A 21,950-nucleotide genomic window follows, 5' to 3' on the forward strand; every position below is an offset into this window, starting at 1 on the left:
AGTGTTAAATAAGTACATACACTAGCAAAATAAATAAATAACATACTGACAGACGTGAAACATTATTTTAGCTCAGCATAAATACACTTCAAAGTAAGTAAGTACCTAATTGCAGATGTGGAACTGACAACAGCAGAGGACCAATAAGTGGATTTAGTAGTCAACTAAACGTAGTGTGTTTTGAACACTCACAACTGTACTATTACCAAAAGTTACTCACATGTACAAAGAAGCTGAGAAAACCACTAATCATACTCATACTATCTCTAAGAATAAGGTAATCAAAGATGAGTCAGTTAAGTAATAAAAAGACAGATTTGTCAAGAATGTACCGAGCATTGATTCAGTGTTCCGGCCCAGAAATAATAAATTGAGATTAAATAAGATTTATGATTGTATGCCTTGAGCATAAATTTTCTCTAGTAAGTGACTAACGGCGTTTTGAGCCATTTGTTTACCGATTTTATGACAATTAAGTAACCGTGGGAGTAAAATTGAAAAAGGTCTGTTGACTTTGTTCCAACGACATATTAAAGGATAAAATGTATATATCCCCATTTCATTGTGACCCACCCATAGATATTAAGTGAACAGAGTCTGAGGCACTCTTTTTGTTTGTTCTACAGGACAAACCAGATAATGGCAGCCTGGTAGCTCCGTGAAAGCGTGGAGTGACTTGGACACAACTCACAGTGACCCCTCCCCTTTCGCCCATGTAATTTAGAGAGAACGTGAAGGACGCACACCATAGCAACTTCCCCTCCTCTACCCTTGTGAATGGAAGTGTAGGACGCCAGCCAAAGCGGCTACAACCACGTGTGTAAAAATTATTTGTGAACTTTTCTTTCAGGTTTAGAAAAGACTGCTAAAAGATAATCATCTGTTTATGTATCATGTTATTTTCTTTGAATTTGTGTATGTAAACATGTATTTAATGGATCTAAGATTTTCATAATTTTTCAATTTGTATGTGTTTGTTTGTCTAAGGTAATATGTATGCCAAAATATTTCATTGACTTTGCTTAAAATTTTGAGTAATGACATTGTTTAAAAGGCAGTGAACATGCCCACAATTTAAATAATTAATGTAGGTAATCAGTTTTCTTTAATGTTTCTACATGTTTACATTTCAATTTTGATTTTTCATAGGAAGTTAAACTGTACTCTTGCTTCCCTTTTTGCAATTAAATTTTTTTTTCATTCATTAACATTCATAAACAAAAAATTTAAGTAGAGGGTGATGTAGGGAAGCAGCCTACTCACGCTGTAGTAAATTCACATCGGTATCATTGCTACAACCAGCCTCGGATGCCGTATAGTGTTAATTCTGGGATGATTTTCATTAACTAGCTTCAGTTTGCGTATTGTCGTATTTTCACGTGCCGTCGCGGGACAGACATTCTACCAAATATTTAGCATGGCGTTTGATGAAATATTTCATCAAATTATGGCAAGCATTCTTTTTAACATTTAATTCGGACATTTATAGTTGCATCAGCGCATTAGACTCTGAACTGCTCTGTTAGTTAGGTTGTAGGGATACTTGTGTTTTTTATCAGTGAATTTCAGAATATACTCAACTATTTTGGAAAATCGTTTTTTATTAGAAATCCCGGACAATCTCCTAATTCCTCAGAGCTATAAGCTGCAGCTATAATGGTATTCTCAGATGAAGTGGGCACTAGGAATTCTAATTACAGGCTTCACGTTTTGTTAAATCACTTTCTGGGTGCTAAAAAGTAAATAGAGAGCCAGTGTTGAGAACGGCGAAAGACAGCATTAACAACATTCTAAGAGCCAGAAACTGATTCAACATGCAAGCATTTATACAGCAATATATTTTTACAACTTATTCGCCGCCCCACAATGGGTCGCCAGAATCTAAATAACTAAGCATAGCAAATGGCTCAGACTTTTACTGTACTTTATTTAGATGTGCATCTATAAAGCCTATTTATATCGTTTTCAAAAATCTGTGTCCATTATGAAGATACACCTGAAAAACCATGATTTTTAAGTAGCAAAAGTACCAATTGTGGGGTGGCCACTTCTGTAATTTATACTCTTGGCAGATCGTCGGAAATTTTACCATATGTTCTTCTCGAGGAATTTAGAAACTTTTTTCAGTATCATTAGCCGTTACACTAGCTTTAGAGCACCAGCTCTAACAGCACGCACATTCACACACATAACCACACAGACACCCAAATGAACACTCACATGACCACAACAAGACTAATTATCGATACGCAAATATTGAAAACAGTTGCCTGAGCTGCTGGAGGTGGGATGGACACAAGGAGGTAGGGATGGACGCAAGGAGTGGGCAGTGGCATAGACAAATGTTACTCTGTGGTAGTGGGAAGAGGCAGGTCTTTGAATAGATGACTTCCCAGCCGAAAAACGAGAAGAAACAGTTGACTTTGCAGCTGCAGGACAAGAGTGCAAAGGGTACAACAAAAAGAGTTGTAGGAAAAGAGTGATATGGGGGGGGGGGGGCTGAGATGGAAAATTGGAAGGGGAGGAAGAGATGCAAGAGAGGTTGAAAAGAGGGGAGGGGGAGAAAGAGAGAGAGAAGGGGGGGGGGGGAGGAGGAGGAAGGAGAAGCCCCGCAAGAGTGGGTGGGATGGGATGGAGAGAAAGATTGGTGGAAGAAGGCAGTGCATGAACTGGGCAGAAGAGGAGTAGTGTGGACAGAAGAGAGATGGGAAAAGGCAAGGTGAGACAATGGGAACAGGTTAGCGGAGGTTTAGGCCAGGGGGATTGTGAGAGTGCAGGTTCTGATCGAAAGACAATTCCCATCTGTGTAGTTCATAGAAACTTATGCTGGAAAGGAGTATCTAAATGGCCTGCATAGTAAAGCAGCTGTTGAAGTAATTTGTGTTGTGATCTGCAGCATGTTCGGCAAATGGATGGTCAAGTTTGCAGTTTGCCACGATTTGGTGGTGGCCATCCATGTGAGGAGACAATTGATTATTGGTCATGCACACACAGAATGCTGTACAATAACTGCATCAACTACTGTACAGTAATTGCTGCATTGCCTTACAGCATTCTATGTGAGCATGACAAGTAGTCAAAATGTCTACTCACATGACTGGCCATTGCCAAACTGTGGCAAATCACAAACTTTATCATCCAGTTGTCAAACATGCTGCAGACTACAACACAATGACTTCAATAGCTGTTTCACTGCACAGGCCATTTGGATACCCACTTCCAATACAAGTTTCTCTGAACTGTGCGGTCCCCTGGCCTAAATCTCCACTAACGTGTTCCCACTGCCTCCCCTTGTCTTTTGCTACCTCATTCTGTCCACACCACTACTTCTCTGTCCAGATAATGCAGTACCAGCTGCCCCCCCCCCCCCCCCCTGTATGGGGCTCTCCCTCTCCATCTTCTCATCTCCCTTTCGCCCCCCTCCTCTCCCCACATCTCCTTTTGTTGTACCCTCTGAATTCTTTTCATTTCGTTGTGTAGTTGTGGAGTCATCTGTCTGCCTGGGTGGAAGAAACTGAGGCTCTACCAAATATTCACCAACAATGCCGGACCAAACATTGGGATAAAATCTTTGTTGATGACTTGCTTCAACAGCTGTGTGAGGACTGATGTCTGCCCAAACATGCTGATTGTGAAAATTTACAATCTGACCTCTTTCAAATACACCTCATCAGTGTAGAGCACTACTGCACTACAATTAGGATAGACACTTTGTTGAATAAATCTTTTGCAGAAGAGTACTGTGTGGGAAAAGCAGTTGCTGACCAAGCAAGGTTGCACTGTGGTTAGCACACTGCACTCACATTCGGGAGGACGATATTTCAAACCCACCTCCGGCATTCTGATTTAGGTTTTCTGTGGAATTCCCTAAATCGCTTCAGGCAAATGCTGGGATGGTTCCTTTGAAAGGGCATGGCTGACTTACTTCCCTTATCCTACGGGACAGATGACCTCGCTGTTTGGTCCCCTATCCCAAATCAACCAACCAATCAGCTCCTGATAGTGCCTGCACATATTGTAAATGGTATGGGTACAGCTGGTCCTCGTGTAACATGTGCCAGAGAGTCATATGGTCAACATTCAGTGTTGCAGCTACATTTCTTGTACTGAAACTAGGGTCATCGTCAACTGCGTAAAGCATTGCCACCTCCTGTTGTGGTGTCCTCAGCCTTCTAGGCCTCGCCCAGTCATGAGTATCAGGATTAAATGCCCCATGTTCCCTAAGAGGATGATGCATAGCTTCAAACATTTTCCTGTTGGGGCACATTCACCGTGAAAATCTCTCCTGTACAAATGCTGAGCACAAGTGCCATTGCCATCATCTAATCTACTAATCTAAACATCAAATGGGCATCTGCCATCTCTGCATTCATCTACATTGCCATTGCACAAGCCAAGTCTTTGATAAACCCTATGTCATTACCTATGTGTCTGCAATGGTCATATTGATCAATGCAACAGTTGATGTTACCTGTAAACAAGCCATGATGAACATGGCATGGCAACAGTGACATGTAAAACAAAACACTGACAGTGCACAATGTAACCAGATGTCACGAAGAGCACATGTTCCCCATGATTTTAATGATCTGTTCTTGTGAGTTTCCCATGATTAATGAGTTGGAGAAAATGAGTTGTAACGTGGAAACAAAGCGTTTTCAAACCCATGTTCATATAACCTAATTACATCATCTATGAGTGAGGAATGTGTCCTGTAATTTGTGCTGTACACTTTTGTTACACCCTGTATATATTTGTGGTGTCTGCTCTATCGGACATGTTCGAAAAAATGGTCACAATTTTTTGATCAAGCAGCCATTATGAATTAAGACACAAAGGAATTACAGACATTGGCTATGAGCAGGCATTGATTGAAATCAATGGAGAAAGTTGAAAATTTGTGCTGGACCAGGATTCAAAGCCGGCTCTCCTGCTTACTAGGCAGATTCTCTGACTACTGAGCTATCTGGGCACAGCTGCATGGACCACCCTAGCATGCCTTACATCAGTAAGCAGGGAACTGGGTTCAAACTCTGGGTCTAGCACAAGTTTACAGCTTTCCCCATTGATTTCAGTCAATGCCTGCTTCTAGACATTATCTGTAGTTCCTTTAGGTATCTTCAAAGCTGCCACTTTCTTTAACAGGAATAAGGCCATATTCTATAGTTTCTTTACATTTATCTGCTGTAACTCTCGTCCATAATGATTTTATTTTATCATCTGAGTTGTGAATTTCAAACAAGGGCTAAGTACTCCTGGACTTCTTTTGCAATTTTTCTTAATATGTTATCGTACTATTTATAATAATTATGATACTACTTCCATAATTTAAAAAAATGTAAGCATACTAGAAAACTAACAAATAAACCTTGGATAGCAAGTATTACAGTGCCTTCAGAAAAATGAATCACATATAAAAATAATCAAAAAATTGACGAGGGAAAAAATATGCAGAAAACACTAACAAGAAGAAGCAGCAAGATTATAGGACTTGCGTTAAGACATCAGGGAATATCTTCCATAGTACTAGACATCAGCCTATTGTTGCATCAGTTAGACCCATCACCCGTCACTATTCTATGGCCGCATGTGCCTTTTTTACTTCACAAGCCACTTTACCGTATCTGGCAAAGGTTATATTGTCTGTTACTATTAACTTGCCTCTATTGTTCCATTCATGATTGGAGTGCTGGTATAATGACTGCTGGTGAGTCTGTGTGTAAGATCATATTTCTTTATTACCATGGTTATTTCGTGAGATATATGTTGGAGGAGTAAACATTCTCGGAATTTCAACAGAAAGCCTCTTCTTCGTGCACAACACTTCTCTTGTAGAATCTGCCACGGGGTTTGCACAAGCATCTTCGTGGCACTCTTGAGCTAATAAAACCAATTCATGACCAGATATAGAACTCTTCACTGAATCTTCTCTACTAAAGCTAGATGGTAAGGGTCCTGAACCATGGAACAATACTTAAGAGCTGCTCAAATGAGCTTTTGAGAGCTGCTTTTTTTGTGGATGAAAGACTTTTAGGTGTATAAATTACATAACGAAAAAGTAGCATGAATTTATGTAACATTAAATACACAGTTACTCTGACAAACACACTAAAAATGCTTCCCAAAATAAGTTAAGGATGTAAAAAATTTCGCAGACTGTTACAATTCTTAATACAGAATAACCAACACAAAATCAAAGCCATAATGAACCCACCACTCGACACTATTTACGAAAGGCTCTGACACAACTAGCACATGAGCAAGGTGTCCATAATTAAAGTTCCAGTTTCAAAATGCTGTAGAAAGAGAACCACTGCTCAGAATAATGTCAGAAAAAAAATCACAAAAATTTTGCCAGTAAATGGCACTGTAAGCATCAGAATATGCATGCCAACACACACACAGTTGTTCCTCAGTTAGTGTCCGACACACCCAACATGACTGTCTCCATGAACAATCACCTGCTCCTGGTAAAGCTCTTTTACACAAGAATGATGGCTGAGTGCCAGTAGCTCTGCAGAAGTTTTGGGCACTCGCTGGTATGAAAAAAGGAATTGGTCCTATGTCTGATAACGTCCTGGAGAAAACAACTACAAAATGCAAACAAACAGGTTTTAATGTAATGTGGTAGAGGGAGGAAAGCAGTTGATCCAACATCTGTCAAAGATGTGGCCACAGCATTGTAAGAAGGACCGAGAGGAGGTGTACATACATACAATGCATGGGGAATTGTCCAAGTGTTGGACATGCCTGTGAGCACGGTGCACAAAATTCTATGAAACATCCTGCAAGTTGCTTCCTGCTGGCCTACCAACAAGACAAATATTTGCTCGGGAATTTCTTGCTCACATGAACTGGACAATTAATGTCCATGGGACATTCTGTGGACAGATAAAGCCCATTTCCATTTCCATGGATATGTCAATATGCAGAACTGCAGAATATGAGCAACGGAAAACCCACACAACGTCAACAGGTACTATTTCATTCTGCAAGGTGACTGTGTGTGAGTTGACAGCATCGTTTATCATAGGGCTGTACTTTTTCGAGGAGATGAGTCCTGCAGGTTCTGTTATCTGTACCATCACTGATAAACACTATGAGAGTCTTTTGTGCACCAATGTCATTCCAACTCTTCAACAGCATGGATGTGTGAGTAGGATAATTTTTATGCAAGATGGCACACCTCCATACACTGCGCAGCCAATGAAGTATCTGCTGTAGTGGCATTTCAGAAATTCTAGAATTATTAGCAGTCATATCCCAACGGCCTGGCTGTCCAGATCACCTGGATCTTAATCCACTTTACTTCTGGCCACGAGGTTACTCGAAAGATGTATTCAGTGCTCCAATTATGAACATAGCTGAATTGAAGGCATGCATTGCACAATGCATTCTGAATGTGACCACTGAGACACTCCGATCTGTTATGGAACATGCTGTTCCTTGGCTTCAACTTGTGGCAGAAAACCATTGACAGCAAATGAATATGGTATGCCTTGTGGCAGTCTCACGGCAATTTAGCTTTTTATGTGGTTTTTTTGGCCCCAGGACAATTAAAAACAGATGTCTTTTTGCTTTTAATGCAGTTTTTGGTCTCATACAAAGTGATATGATTTTGTGTTGGTGGATGGGCTTACCTAATTAACATTGCCACAACTGTTGACAGCCAAAATTGTGCAGTAATACACATTGAACAGTGTGGATGCTGTTATGTCTCGTGGTCTCGCGGTAGCATTCTCCCTTCCCAAACATGGGGTCCCGGGTTTGATTCCCAGCGGGGTCAGGGATTTTTCCTGCCTCAAGATGACTGGGTGTTGTTGTGTCGTCTTCATCATCATCATTCATCCCCATTACGGTCGGGAGAAGGCAATGGCAAACCACTTCCACTACGACCTTGCCTAGTATGGCGGTGCGGGTCTCCCGCATCGTTCCCCTACGCTCCGTCACAGAGTATGGGACTTCATCATCATCGACACATTGAACAGTGTGGATGCTGTTATGTGAAACTCAAATCATGGCCATCACATTGCGATTCATCTGTCATTTGTAGCTGATCCCATTTACGTTAAGAGGCTTGCAGCACCATCTATTGATAAAATATTTGTTCATTTTTTTGTGTTCCAAGACATTTCCCTCTGCATCAATAATGTGCTGTTCAAATTTAATGTCATTTTGAGCAGTTATTCTCTTTCTACAATCTTTTTTAGGTGGATCTACAAATAATAGTTTGACATGATCATCAAATGAATCAGTGTACGCATCCAGACTATACGGGGTACAATATCATACAGATAAGTAGTCACACTGTCAAGTTCTTTGAAAATTTGTCTCGAATTTGTAATCACTGAAATAATGCAAAATCCAGGATGGAATGTAACAATACCAGAGAAGGAAAGTTGCTACTCACCATATAGCGGAGATGCTGAGTCGCGATAGGCACAACAAAAGAGATTCACACAACCATAGCTTTCGGCCATTAAGGCCTTTGTCAGCAGTAGACACAAGCTCACACACACTCACGCAAACGCAACTTTCACTCATGTCTGCAGTCTCAGAGAGCTGAAACAACACTGCGGGCAGCAGCACTAGTGCATGATGGGAGTGGCGACAGGGTGGGGTTAAGGAGGAGGCTGGAGCGGGGAGGGGGAGGGATAGTATGGTGGGAGTGGCGGACAGTGAAGTGTTGCAGTTTAGATGGAGGGCAGGAGAGAAGGTGCGGAGGGGGGAAGGGTTAAGTAGCGAAAAGGAGAGAAACAAAAAGAAATTAAAAGACAGGGTGTGGCGGTGAAATGACGGCTGTGTAGTGCTGGAATGGGAACAGGGAGGGGGCTGGATGGATGAGGACAGTGACTAATGAAGGTTGAGGCCAGGAGGGTTATGGGCACGTAGGATGATTATTATTGTAATCACTGAAATAACATCATTTAACCTCTCAAACCATGAAATATGTCTGCCCTGGTAACTGAGTGGTCAGAGCAACTGATTGTCATGCCAAGGGGCCCAGGTTCGATTTCTGGCTGGGTTGGAGATTTTCTCCTCTCAGGGACGAGGTGTTGTGTTGTCCTAATCATCATCTCATCCTCATTGACACACGAGTTGCCAAAGTGGTGTCAACTCAAAAAACTTGCACCAGGCAAATAGTCTTCTAGGTACTTCACCTCTTTGGACAGGCAGTGTATTATCTAATCCTAATGCAAAAAAGAAAATGCATGGTTTTGGTTATATGAGTATGAACAGCATCAAGATGAAAACTGCTTGTGTACTTTGTGGGGAAGATGGCAGTAAGAAGGTAGAGTGTGGGAAATGGAAACAGTATCCAACAAGCATACCACGATTGAGAAGAGGAAGAACACATAATGCAAAACGAAATGACTGCCCAACACATCAACTGCTTCTGGTTCAAATGGCTCTGAGCACTATGGGACTTAACATCCGAAGTCATCAGTTCCCTAGACTTAGAACTACTTAAACCTAACTAACCTAAGGACATCACACACATCCATGCCTGAGGCAGGATTCGAACCTGCGACCATAGCAGCAGCACAGTTCCGGACTGAAGCGTCTAGAACTGTTCGGCTACAGCGGCTGGCAACTGCTTCTGGACAGAACTATTCTACACATCAATTATGGCTAAAACACTAACATGATATGATGATAAAAAATTGTGAATAGAGAAAATAACTTTACAAATGTGTAGGTGGCACATACAGGAGAAGGTGCAATGTGAAGTGGACATGAAATTTCCAAATTTTTGGCAGAAAAAAAGTTATACTTGAAATGTAGGCACTGAAATTGAGGACAGTCATTCACACTCAAGTCATAAAAATGACAGGAGTTCGTAAACACATCTGGAAGCAAGCATAAGTAACAGGTAAAAGGAGGGAAACATATTAAGAACGAAGAATAAACCCACCACAAAATATACGAAGGATGTGAAGAAGCAGCCTGCCACAACAGACTAAAAGAATCATAAGCCTGTTAACAGCACTGAGATCATATTTAATTGGAATCAAAAAACCTAACTATTTACTCTCAGACTTAATACATAAAGTTCTCCACAGAAGAAAAACAGTAGATGGTCCTGAAGAGCAAACAAGCAATTCTTTACATGACATGGTAGACTAGCATTTGATCTTCTGCAACAATGGCCACACAGCTACATTCAAAAACACTGTCCTTAGGTAGGTCAAAAGTGTTTAAAACTAGTGCAATTAAATTGTTTGAGGAGTCAAGATATCACGCATAAAGCTTCCAAAGTAGCTCAAGAAATGAAGATTAACACTATATACTTACAGGAATGGTATAAAAAAAGGTGGAAAAATCACCGCCCACTTTCAGTGTAAGTCTTCACACAGGGTCAGAAACTGATGAAATACACACATTCAGTACCAACAAGAATATTTAACAAGTCAGGGGTCTACAGACTACTCCAAGATGAAGATCATAAGAAGGTAACTTATAAACTAACCCTCAAAAAATGTAAGCAAGACTTTGAAAATGAACTTGTTAAGAGAGGGATGTGAAATATAGCATACAGATGCTTTTTTTCAAGAGGTAATACTGGCACATCATTTTCTAAGAATTGGTTTTATATGAAGTTAGAAATGGCGAGAGAGTTTTGTGGCCACAGAGGTTGTATTCCTCTGTGAAACATGCTAAATATTGCTTCCCTTGCTTGCTTTAAAAAAGATAAAGGGAGGAGTTGTTTTGTACAACCGTATGGTTTTAAAATAAGGAAAAAGCTTAACCTTGAAATATTAGATAATAAAAAAGTTGTCACACTTTCAAACCATTTAAAATTGGAAACAGCATGAAATCATACTGTAGAAATGGAAACAACTGATAATGCTGTTCCATTAGAACAACGTAAGTTATTCGAGAAGTAGAAAGCTGTATTAATAAGGATTCTTGATTGTGTGTTGTATTTAGACAGACAATCCTTACCCTTGCTTTGCCACTCAGACCATCTTTGTGGAAACTGCCTTGAAACTTTCAAGCTACTTGACAAATATGATCCCATTGCAAATCATCATGTTCACAACGTTCAGCAGACAGACGACTTTGCTGTTTCTTATCTTTCATTGTGAAGCCAAAACGAATTCATCCAACTACCTGGTAAATACAAGTTGTCCAATGTTTCCCAAGTTTTTTGATTACATCAGAAAAAAGGTTTTTGGTTGCAGCTGTAAACAATTTTGCACTGCATCAATGACCTCTGCATTGGTTGCAAATCTTCTTCCCCTTAGCACTTCCTTCAATAGTCCAAATACACTGGTGTCCAAAATTAAAGCAACAAACTGCTACTTCCCTTTCCTGTGTCTAATTCATGATTATAATCGTACAAACTGTCAACAGGTGTCCGTACGATTGTGTTCTGCATGGAAGATGGCATTTTGGACAAAGGAAAACCACGCCAATGATGACATCGGGGCACTTGTCAAACGGGGTAGTATTTGCTGGGTAGTCCCACACCCACAATTGCTCTGTACACAGTCACAGACAGTGCTGTATGGCACAGAGAAGACACTTACCAGACTCTTTGTGGTGGAGGGATATGATAGCAATAATAGAAGCAGTAATGGAAGCAGAACAGTCACAAACTCATGTGGCCATGGCTTAACATGAATCATTCTGTTGTTTCTAGGATGTGGCAACAGTTTATAGAGACCAAAGCTGCATCACAAAGACTAGGGCAGAGCTGACCATGTGTGACATCAGAAAGAGAGGACTGTTATGTGGCTGTAAGGGCACGACAGTACCACAGTAACTGACATCTGTCCCCCCAGCATCCACTGGATGTACTGTCTGAAGGAAATTGGTGTAAAGAAGGCTTTGACAGTGTGGCCTTAATTGTTGGGGACCTGCTGTATGTGTGCCTCTGACGCATTTTCACAAAAGGGAATGTCTAGAGTGGCGTCATCAACACGCCACCTGTGCAGCTGAACAATGGACCAATGTTCTTTTCACAGATGAGTCCCGATTTGGTATGGAGAGTGGTTCTCAATGGATTCACATCTGAAGGGAATGTGGAACACAATTTCAAGACCCGAATATTGTGGAAAGAGACTGATATTAAGGAGGATCACTAATGGTGCAGGCAAGGATAATGTCGATCACTCAAACATCTCTTCACAAAATTATACAGGTGAATCAGAAAGGTTTAACTGCTGACGGGTATCATGATGAGATCTTGGGGTCTCATGTATGGTTGTTGCAAAGTGGTGTTCACCCAAACTTCATACTGCAGTTTGATAATGCTTGACCTCATAAAACACGAGTGGTTGGTGTTTTCTTGGCAGTGGAAGATATTGCATGTGTGGTGTGGCCTGCTCACTCTCCCAATTTGAATCTCATAAGCACATCTGGGATGCACTAGGGCAACAGGTTGCATCATGCGGTATTCACCAATCACTCTCCAAGACTTGCGAGCAGCTCTGCAGGGAGAATGGGTGTTATTATGTTGCAGTTGTTTATGTTCTGTATTCTTTACATTGTTTCTGCTTTGCTATCACTTGTTTATACTGTTTTGAGGCAAAATAAATGCAACCTTGCAAAATTTCCATTTGTTGCTGTAATTTTGGACACCATTGGATATGGAAATCACTTGGAGCCAGGTCCGAACTGTATGGTTGGTGTTCCAGAAATATGAATCCCAGCTCCTTTATTGTATCAGTCATCCATTTGGTACAATGTCGAGCGTTATCTTGCTGCAGGACGACATTGTTTTGCAGTTTTCCATGATGTTTGGATCTGATTGTAGGTTTCAGTTTAGTTCGCAAAACATTACAATAGTTGTCACTGTTCACAGTTTTGCCTCTTGGGGTGTAATGAATGGCTACCAAACCTTCAAAGTCCTAGAATAGTGTTAGAATAATCTTACTCATTGACGGTTGATGTTTAAATTTCTAAACTTCTGGTGATGATGGGTGTTTCCAAACAATGCTCACAGCCTTACTTTCTGGCTCGTCATGATGCACCCACATTTTGTCTACAGTAATGATCTGCTGTAAAAATCAATCTCCCCCACAATGATAACAGCCAAATGTTTATGAGATGTCCATCCTTTGTGCCTTATGGTGTGCTGACAATTCTTTTGGTACCCACATTGCATACACTTTCTGAAAATTTAGCCTGTCATGTAAGATGGGATACGCTGAACCATGATTGATATGTAGAGTATTGCCGATTTTGTCCACTGTGATTTGTCTGTTTTCCATCACCATACGCTCAACAATGTGTTACCAAGTCCTATGGTGGGAAATTGCAAAGATCCCTTTACTTTTGGACTCCCCCAAATTCATTGAGTACATATACATGGTTCAGAAGTCAGAGTAGAGGATTCCTTTATTGATTTCATTCTGTTACATGGGAAATCAGCTAATGAAATTAAAGAACAAACTCGTGATGAGGTGCAAGATGGCGGTCTAAAATTGGAATACTGTCATGGATACGAATATGAAAATGCTATGACCATTGCTCGACACATATTTTTGATATAAAGACCAAAGCAGTGTTTGTGCCTAGTAACAATCACTCACTCACTCTTGCTGGTGTACATGAAGCTACTACAGGAACAAAATCGGTGACTTCATTGGTGCTGTGTAAAATGTGTACACATTTTTCTCAAGCTTCACACATAGGTGGGTTGTTTTTAAACGTGTTCCGATTAATGTGAAGCGATCCTGTGATTTGAGCACATTGAAACCATAATAGAAGCTTTGGAAATCTTGAGATATGGATCAGAAGAAACTGCAGAAACCAAAGGAGATACATGCAGTTTGTTGATTTCCACTATTGCCTGTCCTTTCTTTGTATTCCTTTATCTTTGGAGCCAAGTACTTACTGAAGTGAACGATGCTGAGATATACTTACAACAAAAGGGACTTGGACTTGATCAATGTGTTCTATAGCTGAAAGCACTACTTTGTGAGGAAAAATGTGACTCTCTTAGTCACAAAAGCAGAGATCCATGGAGAAATGCAATATTTTTGATATTTTGATAGAAAAAAGAATCAGAAGACGGAAGAAAATTTCTGGCAAGAAAAGTGTTGACTCTGGCTTAAATTTAATTCAGAAAACTTGTCAGGAACAGCTTGAGGCAGTGCATAAGCTAACATCAGGATTAAAAGAAGTATGTTACAAATTAATATATTTTACGAGCTACTTGCCTTCCTTCAAATTCAGATACTCTTGGATACAGAAAAAGATGAATTGATTGTTCAAAACATTCAGTATGCATGTGAAAAATATTCAGAATTGAATTTTGATCTGTGATTGCTGAAGTACATCATATTTCTTTGTTTAAAGAAGTTCACCCAGAAAAAAACATTTTTGCATAGACAAGTTTATAATTATTAATCTGGATAATTAAATCAAAGATGCATGAGAGTTTAATAAATATTGTCCTGACACTAAAAATTTTTGTGTCAAATGTTACCAATGAAAGAAGTTTTTTTCCAAATTAAAGTTAAGAAAGACATATAAGAGATCAATTACGAGCCAGGAAAGGTTGAGTAAACTTGAAATCTCATCGAGTGAAAGAAAATAAATGCCAATTTAAACTACATAAGTGAAGAATTTGTAAGATAAAAATCCAGAAGACTTCCAATAAATGCGGTTTATATATGGAAATGTGTAACATTTAATGTTTTCTGTTTTCCTATTTTGTTATTCTTATATTGGCACCCATAAAATATTACAGTTCAGAAGTAAACATTAATGAATTTAGAGAAGTAATTTTATTTCTTGATCATAAATATAAATTTAGAAAATAAATAGATTTAAAACTTGGAGTTGTAACAGCTTATGACAGAGCACTCAAACTCCACAGTACATCACTGCTAGAACCATTGTGTGTGGCTTTGTAGATTAAAGTAGAATGCAGATGTTAATTTGAAACTATATATTAGTATCATTATTTAAAATTAGTTCCCCTGCACCGGATAATCAAGCAGAAGCTGTTTCAATTATCAACTTACAGCTGAGTAGCTTGTTTTAAATCATTTCTTGTTTTTAAATTCGACATGGATGTGCTGTTGCATTTCTTCTCTTTATATCTTCTGCTTTCACCATGTCATGTAATTGCATTTTGTGAAACACAAATTATAAAAGAGCTTTAAATGTGCCAATGGCCCCTATGATGCTGTCTCTGAACTCACCATCTCCATACAACAGCAACTCAACTCGTTAGTCTCCACTGCTGCCAATTTAACTGAAAATTTGTTACCTGGAGTCTTTTGTTGAGTACAAGTGGTCCATACCAGCATAAAAATAGAATGAATACACTTGTTCGAAAGTACAACCGATGACTTACAGTATTGCCACTACATATACAACTATTGGGCATGACGATTATTATATAACAACACAGTGACTGATCGGTTAGCGCCCAGGAACAGTGTAAAGCACAATTGTTTTGGTGAACCAGCTGTTATGATGTGGGGAAGTATAATGTTGCATGGGTGTACTGACTTCCAAATATCTGAACATGGTACAGCCACTGATCAACATTATTGTGGCACTGTAATCCTTCCTTATGTGCATCTTTTGTCCTGACATTTTATGGATGACAATGTGTGACTGAATCAAACTGCACACATGGAGGAGTATATGGAACAAGAGGTTATTCGGTAAACGGATTGGCCTGCCAGTTCCCTTGACTTAAATCTCATCACGAGCAAGAGGGATGTATTGGGATGTACTGTAGCACGTCCACATGTACCAATGACTATCCAGCAGTTGTCCTGTCTTTTGCAATGTCGAAAGGACCATCATAAATCACAGTGGCTTCAGTGTAATTATTGTCTTTGAATACAAGTGTCATTTCTGTTCATCCCATTGTATATTTCCTTTAGTTACCTTTTGGACTATAGTGTAGCTGTTCTTTCTATGTACAGTCAAATTTCTTTGAATTACGTTACTTTTCAGTAACACATCATGCAAAAGTTACTTTCATGCTTAAGTATTGCACACTAGTGTACACATGCGAGCAACAAGAACTTATCCTAACTGAAATAATGGAAACCTGTATGATTAGTTTGGCACACATATTCCTGTTCATAACATCATCACTGCCAGTTATGGCATCACTATATCAAAATGGAATATTACATGGGTGACAGGGGCTTTTGGTACTGTGTCAGTTGAGGCACTGCAGTAATACTTGGAATCTGTCCACCCAAATGAAAGTAACAATGTGTTGCTTGAGGACAGAAAGATACCATCAGTTGCAGAAAAAAGTGGAAATGTCGGTTGTAACTAAATGGGAAATTCACAGTCACATTCCTCTCCTGTGTCAGAAATGCGGGGACACTACTGACAATTGGGTACATGTACAGCTTGCTCACCAACACAAAACAGTGGGAGGGATTGAGGCACATGAAGCTCTCAAGGGGACTCATGTACCTCGAACTATGGCCCTTATGCCACCTACAGTTGTCAAATTGAGAGAAAATAAATTACAAATGTGCATCTAGTGAAGAAGGAATGCCACAACACATTTCTGGGATGTCCATGACATGCAGATGTAGTTGACGTTTGCCTGGCACCACCTAAACTGACTTAGAAGACATAACATCAAGGAGATGCTGCACCACAAGACAACATGGCAGATCCTGGATAATATTGCTGACACCATTTCAAGAAAATCTTGGGTAGTGCAATGCCTCATCAATCAATCCCCGACTGCTGTACTGTGGGAGGATGACCAATTCAGCAAAGACAGTCGAGGTCAACAACCAGATGGACAGCTAACAGTGTATTACTGCTGAACATAAATGTAACATAAGAATGGAAGTATAGCCATAGGCAAGCCTCTTGCCACCTACGGAGCCAGGACTGAGGTGACATGTGATGGTGTTCTTCACTGAAACTATGATACTTCCTCAGAACAGTGAAGTCATCATCTGCAACCAATTTTCTGGTCAATTATTTGTCAACAACCAACAGCAATGAAGTCTTCTTACTAGCAGTTTCCCTTCTCTGGACTCTTTTTTCACTGGTGTATGCTGCAGTATTGGAGCAGTTGCTCCATTTTGACGCACAATGTCGGTTCTGTTTCACTTCAACAATGCAGTGATTTGGTTATCAATAAAACATTGTAACTAGTACAAAGCCATTTTAGACTGCAAAATGCATTTACATTCTTTTTGGATAATTTAATCATTTGTTATGACTGACTGAATATCAAGTACTACTTGAGACATTGCAACTGATTGCCATATTTTATAGAAATTTTATAATTTTAGGTGTGTTATAATTGACCATGGCTTCCTTCATCATGATGAATAATCTTCTTGGTCCAAAACATGTTGAAGAAATCCAAAAGATGTCTTCTGAAGAGGATACTAATTAAGTTCAAGAGGATTTTGAAGACAAAGTGGACACACATTGTGACGATGAAGTTGAAGTTCGACAGAAAGATTCAGAAACCAGAAAAGGCAACATTAAAGATAACAAGGAAATACTGGAGAAAAATGACAATTTCTATATTGGAAGGAATGAAAGGTTCAAATATAACAAAGTTCGATGACCACATAGAATCATTTTGGGACCACAGTGTTATTTGAAAGTTGTTGGAACCTATATGTATTGTGAGAGTAATGAGAACACCTTTGAAATGCTGGAACTGCCTCACAGATGATAATATTTTTTTTCCATTATAGTTGCACATACAAATCACTATATTGAGTGTGTCAAAGATTCATTTCAGAATGAGAGAGATGTACAATCAGTAGACATTATCGAACTGAAAGCCTTAATCAATTTCTTATTTTTAGCTGGTGTTAACAAAAGTATCAAAGCTTACAGGATCTGTGGGAAATTGATGAGGACAGTATTGAAATACTTCACGTCGCAATGAATGTAAAACATTTCAAATTCATCATGCAGTAGATTTAACAACTATGTAACTCTCAATGAAAGGAAACAATCTGACAAGTATCAATGATTCAGGGAATATTTTCTATTCTTGTGCAGAACTGTCATAAATCCTATACACTCAGAGAAAATATTACAGCAGATGAGAAACTGTAAAGATTCTGTGGATGGTGCATCTTCCATCAATTTATACATAGCAAAGCAAACAAATATGACGTTAAGCTATACATCCATGTGGTTTCCAATGTATTTTACTTTTATAATTTGGAAATATATGTTAGGATGTGGCCAGAAAAATTATACCACATAAGTGACAAACCTTTGGATGTTACAGTCAGGTCCAAATATGGTGGCAAACAACTGGTTTACCATTGGCTTGATTGAAAAGTTAGCAAGAAAAACTCTTTCTTTTGTTGGGACAATGAAGAAAAACAAACATGAATTTCTCTGTAGTTTACAACCATTAAATGAAGGGCTGTTCACAGTTCACTTTCCAGCTTCATGAAAGGTTGTATTTTATTTTCCTGTGTTCCTAAAATGGAAAGTGTGTGATCCTTGCATGCACAAAAATAATTCAATACATACAGACACAGGGGATAAACAATTGCCATTTGTTGTAACATTTATAATGGCATCACAGGTGGAGCTGGCATTATGGATAAATTAGTCACTTTGTAAAATATTACAAGAAATGTGCTTGGTAGTATCATGATCACATTTTTTTGCAGTGATCAACATGAAAAAATAAACACACAAGAAATTTACTTTTGCAATAATGAAAATTGTATCAGGAGAAAAGAATTACTTGAACAACTCATTTTGCCTCAATTGATTTGAAGAAGTTTGGACACCTCAGGAATTCACGGCTAAAACATTACAGACTAGCTTTTGTAGAAGAAGCATAAGACAAAAGCAAAAATACAGAAAATTTAACATGTGGCAGATGAAAAGGTTTAATATCTGCTCAAAACACTGTTGCAAAATGTGGCAAATGTCAGTCGGGTTGATGCATACTGAAGTTTTCTGCTCTGACTGTTACCACAGTCCAATGGTGATGACAGAATAATTAAGTGATTAATATTTCTGTTGTTGTTGTGCCCTTATGTCACCTTTTTCTTCCTGAAAAGCTGTGTTCTAATGTGTATAACGAAACTTTCTTTTTTTTTTAAAAAAAAAAAAAAAAAAAAAAAAAAGCAAGTGATAAAATGATGTGATCAATTTAGTACACCATGCCTTATCTTGTTGTCGAGGTTACGAGAATTATGTTCCTCCATCACAGGTGAGTATTGCTCTAACTTTTTGGTACTTTAGAAGATTTTTAGTTTGTTAATGTGTTATCTCACTGATCAGTGCACAATTTTGAAACCCTTCCAGAGTTACAAATCCAAAAATAAATTTAAGTGTTAGGAAGTCTTGTTAACTTATTTGTTTGGAGTGTGATCTTATATGAAAGCCAATGAAGTTGTAGACTATAAACAGTAAAGATAAAAAGAGGACAGATGCTTTGAAATGTGATCTTTCAGAAGAATGCTTAAATTAGATGGGTAGAATGAGTAACTAATGAAGAGGTCCTGAATCAGTTTAGGGCAAAAAGAGCTTTATGACACAACTTCACAAAAAGAACAGATAGATTGATAGGACACATCCTGCGGCATCAAGGAATAGTTAATTTGATAATGGAGAGAATTGTTTCTCTTGAGTGGTGGGGGAGGGGGGTTGTGGTGTGGGTGAGGTGTAGTAAAAATTTTTGATGATAAGGTCACTAGGGAGAAAGCACAAACTTGAACTGTGGAAGGAAATCAGCCTTCTCCTTTTGAAAAGAACCATCCCAATATTTTCTGTTAACTGGTTGAGGATAACATAAATCTGGACGGCTTGATGCAGATTTAAACTGTCATCCTCTTGAATGGGAGCCCAGTATTTTATCACTGCATTGCCTCACAGAGTCTGTAGATTCAGTACAGTAGGTACAGGGGATCCACAATATATGGGAACACCACAAACAAATACGCTGCTGTGTCTAATACAGTGTAGGAAAACTGCTCGTATTCAAAGCAGCTTCCAATCATCTTGGAATGGATAAATACAGGTCCCGTATGGTTTTCAATGGAATCTTATACCAGGAATCCCTGCCTTGTTTAACTCTTGGGACATAAACTCAGCCAGAAGTTGAAAACAGTGTGAAGCAGGACTAATACAACCAAATGACATTCTTCCATTGCTTCCTAGTTCAGGTTTTATGGCTTCGCCACCTGGATCTCCCTTCATGTTGTTTTGGTGAAGACAGGATTTGTAAGTGTGGCAGTCAGTTCTGCAATGACTTTTGCAGCTGCCATCCTCTTTATTTTTCATCATAATCCTTTTCAATGAGCAGCTGTCAGGACTAAACAAACACTTTCGTCGACACTATGGCTTAGCGAATGAGGTTTTGTCACTTTCCCATTAAGCGGCATAAATCTTTGATATGGTGCCTCTTGAAACATCAAACCCTTTAGTTACCTTGTTTACAGAAACACCCATGTACTAGCACCTACAGTTTTCCCACGTCCGAATTCACTTATTCCAACACAACGCACACACAACTACACAGAACACTGACTGACACCTGCAAAGCATTGAGCACATTGCACAGGTGCTGTTCATGGTCATATATAACTTCACTACCTGCATTTACATTCAAGGATGCACTTTTCCCAGTGTTTCCATATTTTTGCCTCTGGAGATTGCACTGGCATTTGATACAGTAGTTACGCATATATATGAGCCTACAGAAGACAGACTAGTGTGGAGAGTTGTATCAAATCACTCTTTGTACTGATGATAACAGTGAGAAATTTTAAGGACTTCTAAAGGTACACTTGTAGGATTTTTGAATGTCCCATCTTCTATTTAATTACAATAAATACACTGTGGGACACATGAACCCTAGTACTATGGACACTTCTAATGTCACAGATAGACTGTTATGTAGTACTGACCCGTAAATTCCTCTTTGCTGGTTGGGTGGTAGTTCTGAGTGGTCCACTTTTATCTACTGGAAAGTTTTTGGTTGAGAGACATGTCCATTTTCTTAACCCCAGGAGCTTGGGAAATAATCAATGCAGTCTGATTAACTAGGGTGTGGCAGTTGCCCCAGAAGTTGTCTGCTTTTCACTGTTTCACCCCATTCACCTCATCATCATGTAGCACACTTTGAAGACAAGTTTTCTTTTTGAACAGAGGTATCTATCATTGTCAATAGAGACCTCTATCATCCTCACAATCTGGATTGTTAAACTATGACACACACTTCCCTGTAGCACACAATATTCCACACACACTCTACGCAGTGATTGATGAACCATGCCCACAGCTATCAGCTTGGCATGTTGGGTTCACCAAACCAATATCCGGCTAAGTACCCAAAGGCGCTCACCATTTATCAGGAATCGGGGCATGTATGAATAAACAAATGCCATGAACATGGCGAGAGTTACCTCCAAAGAGTCACAATATAACTAAAGAACTGTTTTTGTGCTTGGCTAAGTCAAGACTTCATTTGTTAGAACATATATGGCCCTCTCTGTAGAGAATCATTTATGAAAACCGCACTGAAGGCAGTTAACAGACTATTCTGATGACAAGATTCGAAGCACTAGAATAGGCACTATGTCAGAATTTTAGGAAACATTGAAAGGAGTATCCATATTTATAATTAATTTGCATTTTTATAAAAGGGAACAATAATGCATACTTCTGTTCATCAGTTACTATGCCTCATGTCATTTTTAGTGACAGGTTTGGTCATTTCCTTTGTGGTTGTATTTTTCAAACCAGTGATTGTTGGTGAAGTAATTAGTTTCTATCTGAGTCAATCTAATGCATCTGTATTTGGATAAGGAAGATTAAGGTTTAATGGCCCATCAACATTGAAGTCAGAGATGGAGTACAAGCTCGGAATGTTTCAAGGATGGGGAAGGAAATCAGCCTTGCCCTTTCAAAGGAACTATACCAGAATTTGCCAGGATAAATTTAGGGAAATCACAGGAAACCTAAATCTGGATAACCGGATGTGGATTTGAATTGCAGTC

Source organism: Schistocerca piceifrons, chromosome 4, assembly GCF_021461385.2.
Source record: "Schistocerca piceifrons isolate TAMUIC-IGC-003096 chromosome 4, iqSchPice1.1, whole genome shotgun sequence".
Classification (NCBI taxonomy): domain Eukaryota; kingdom Metazoa; phylum Arthropoda; class Insecta; order Orthoptera; family Acrididae; genus Schistocerca; species Schistocerca piceifrons.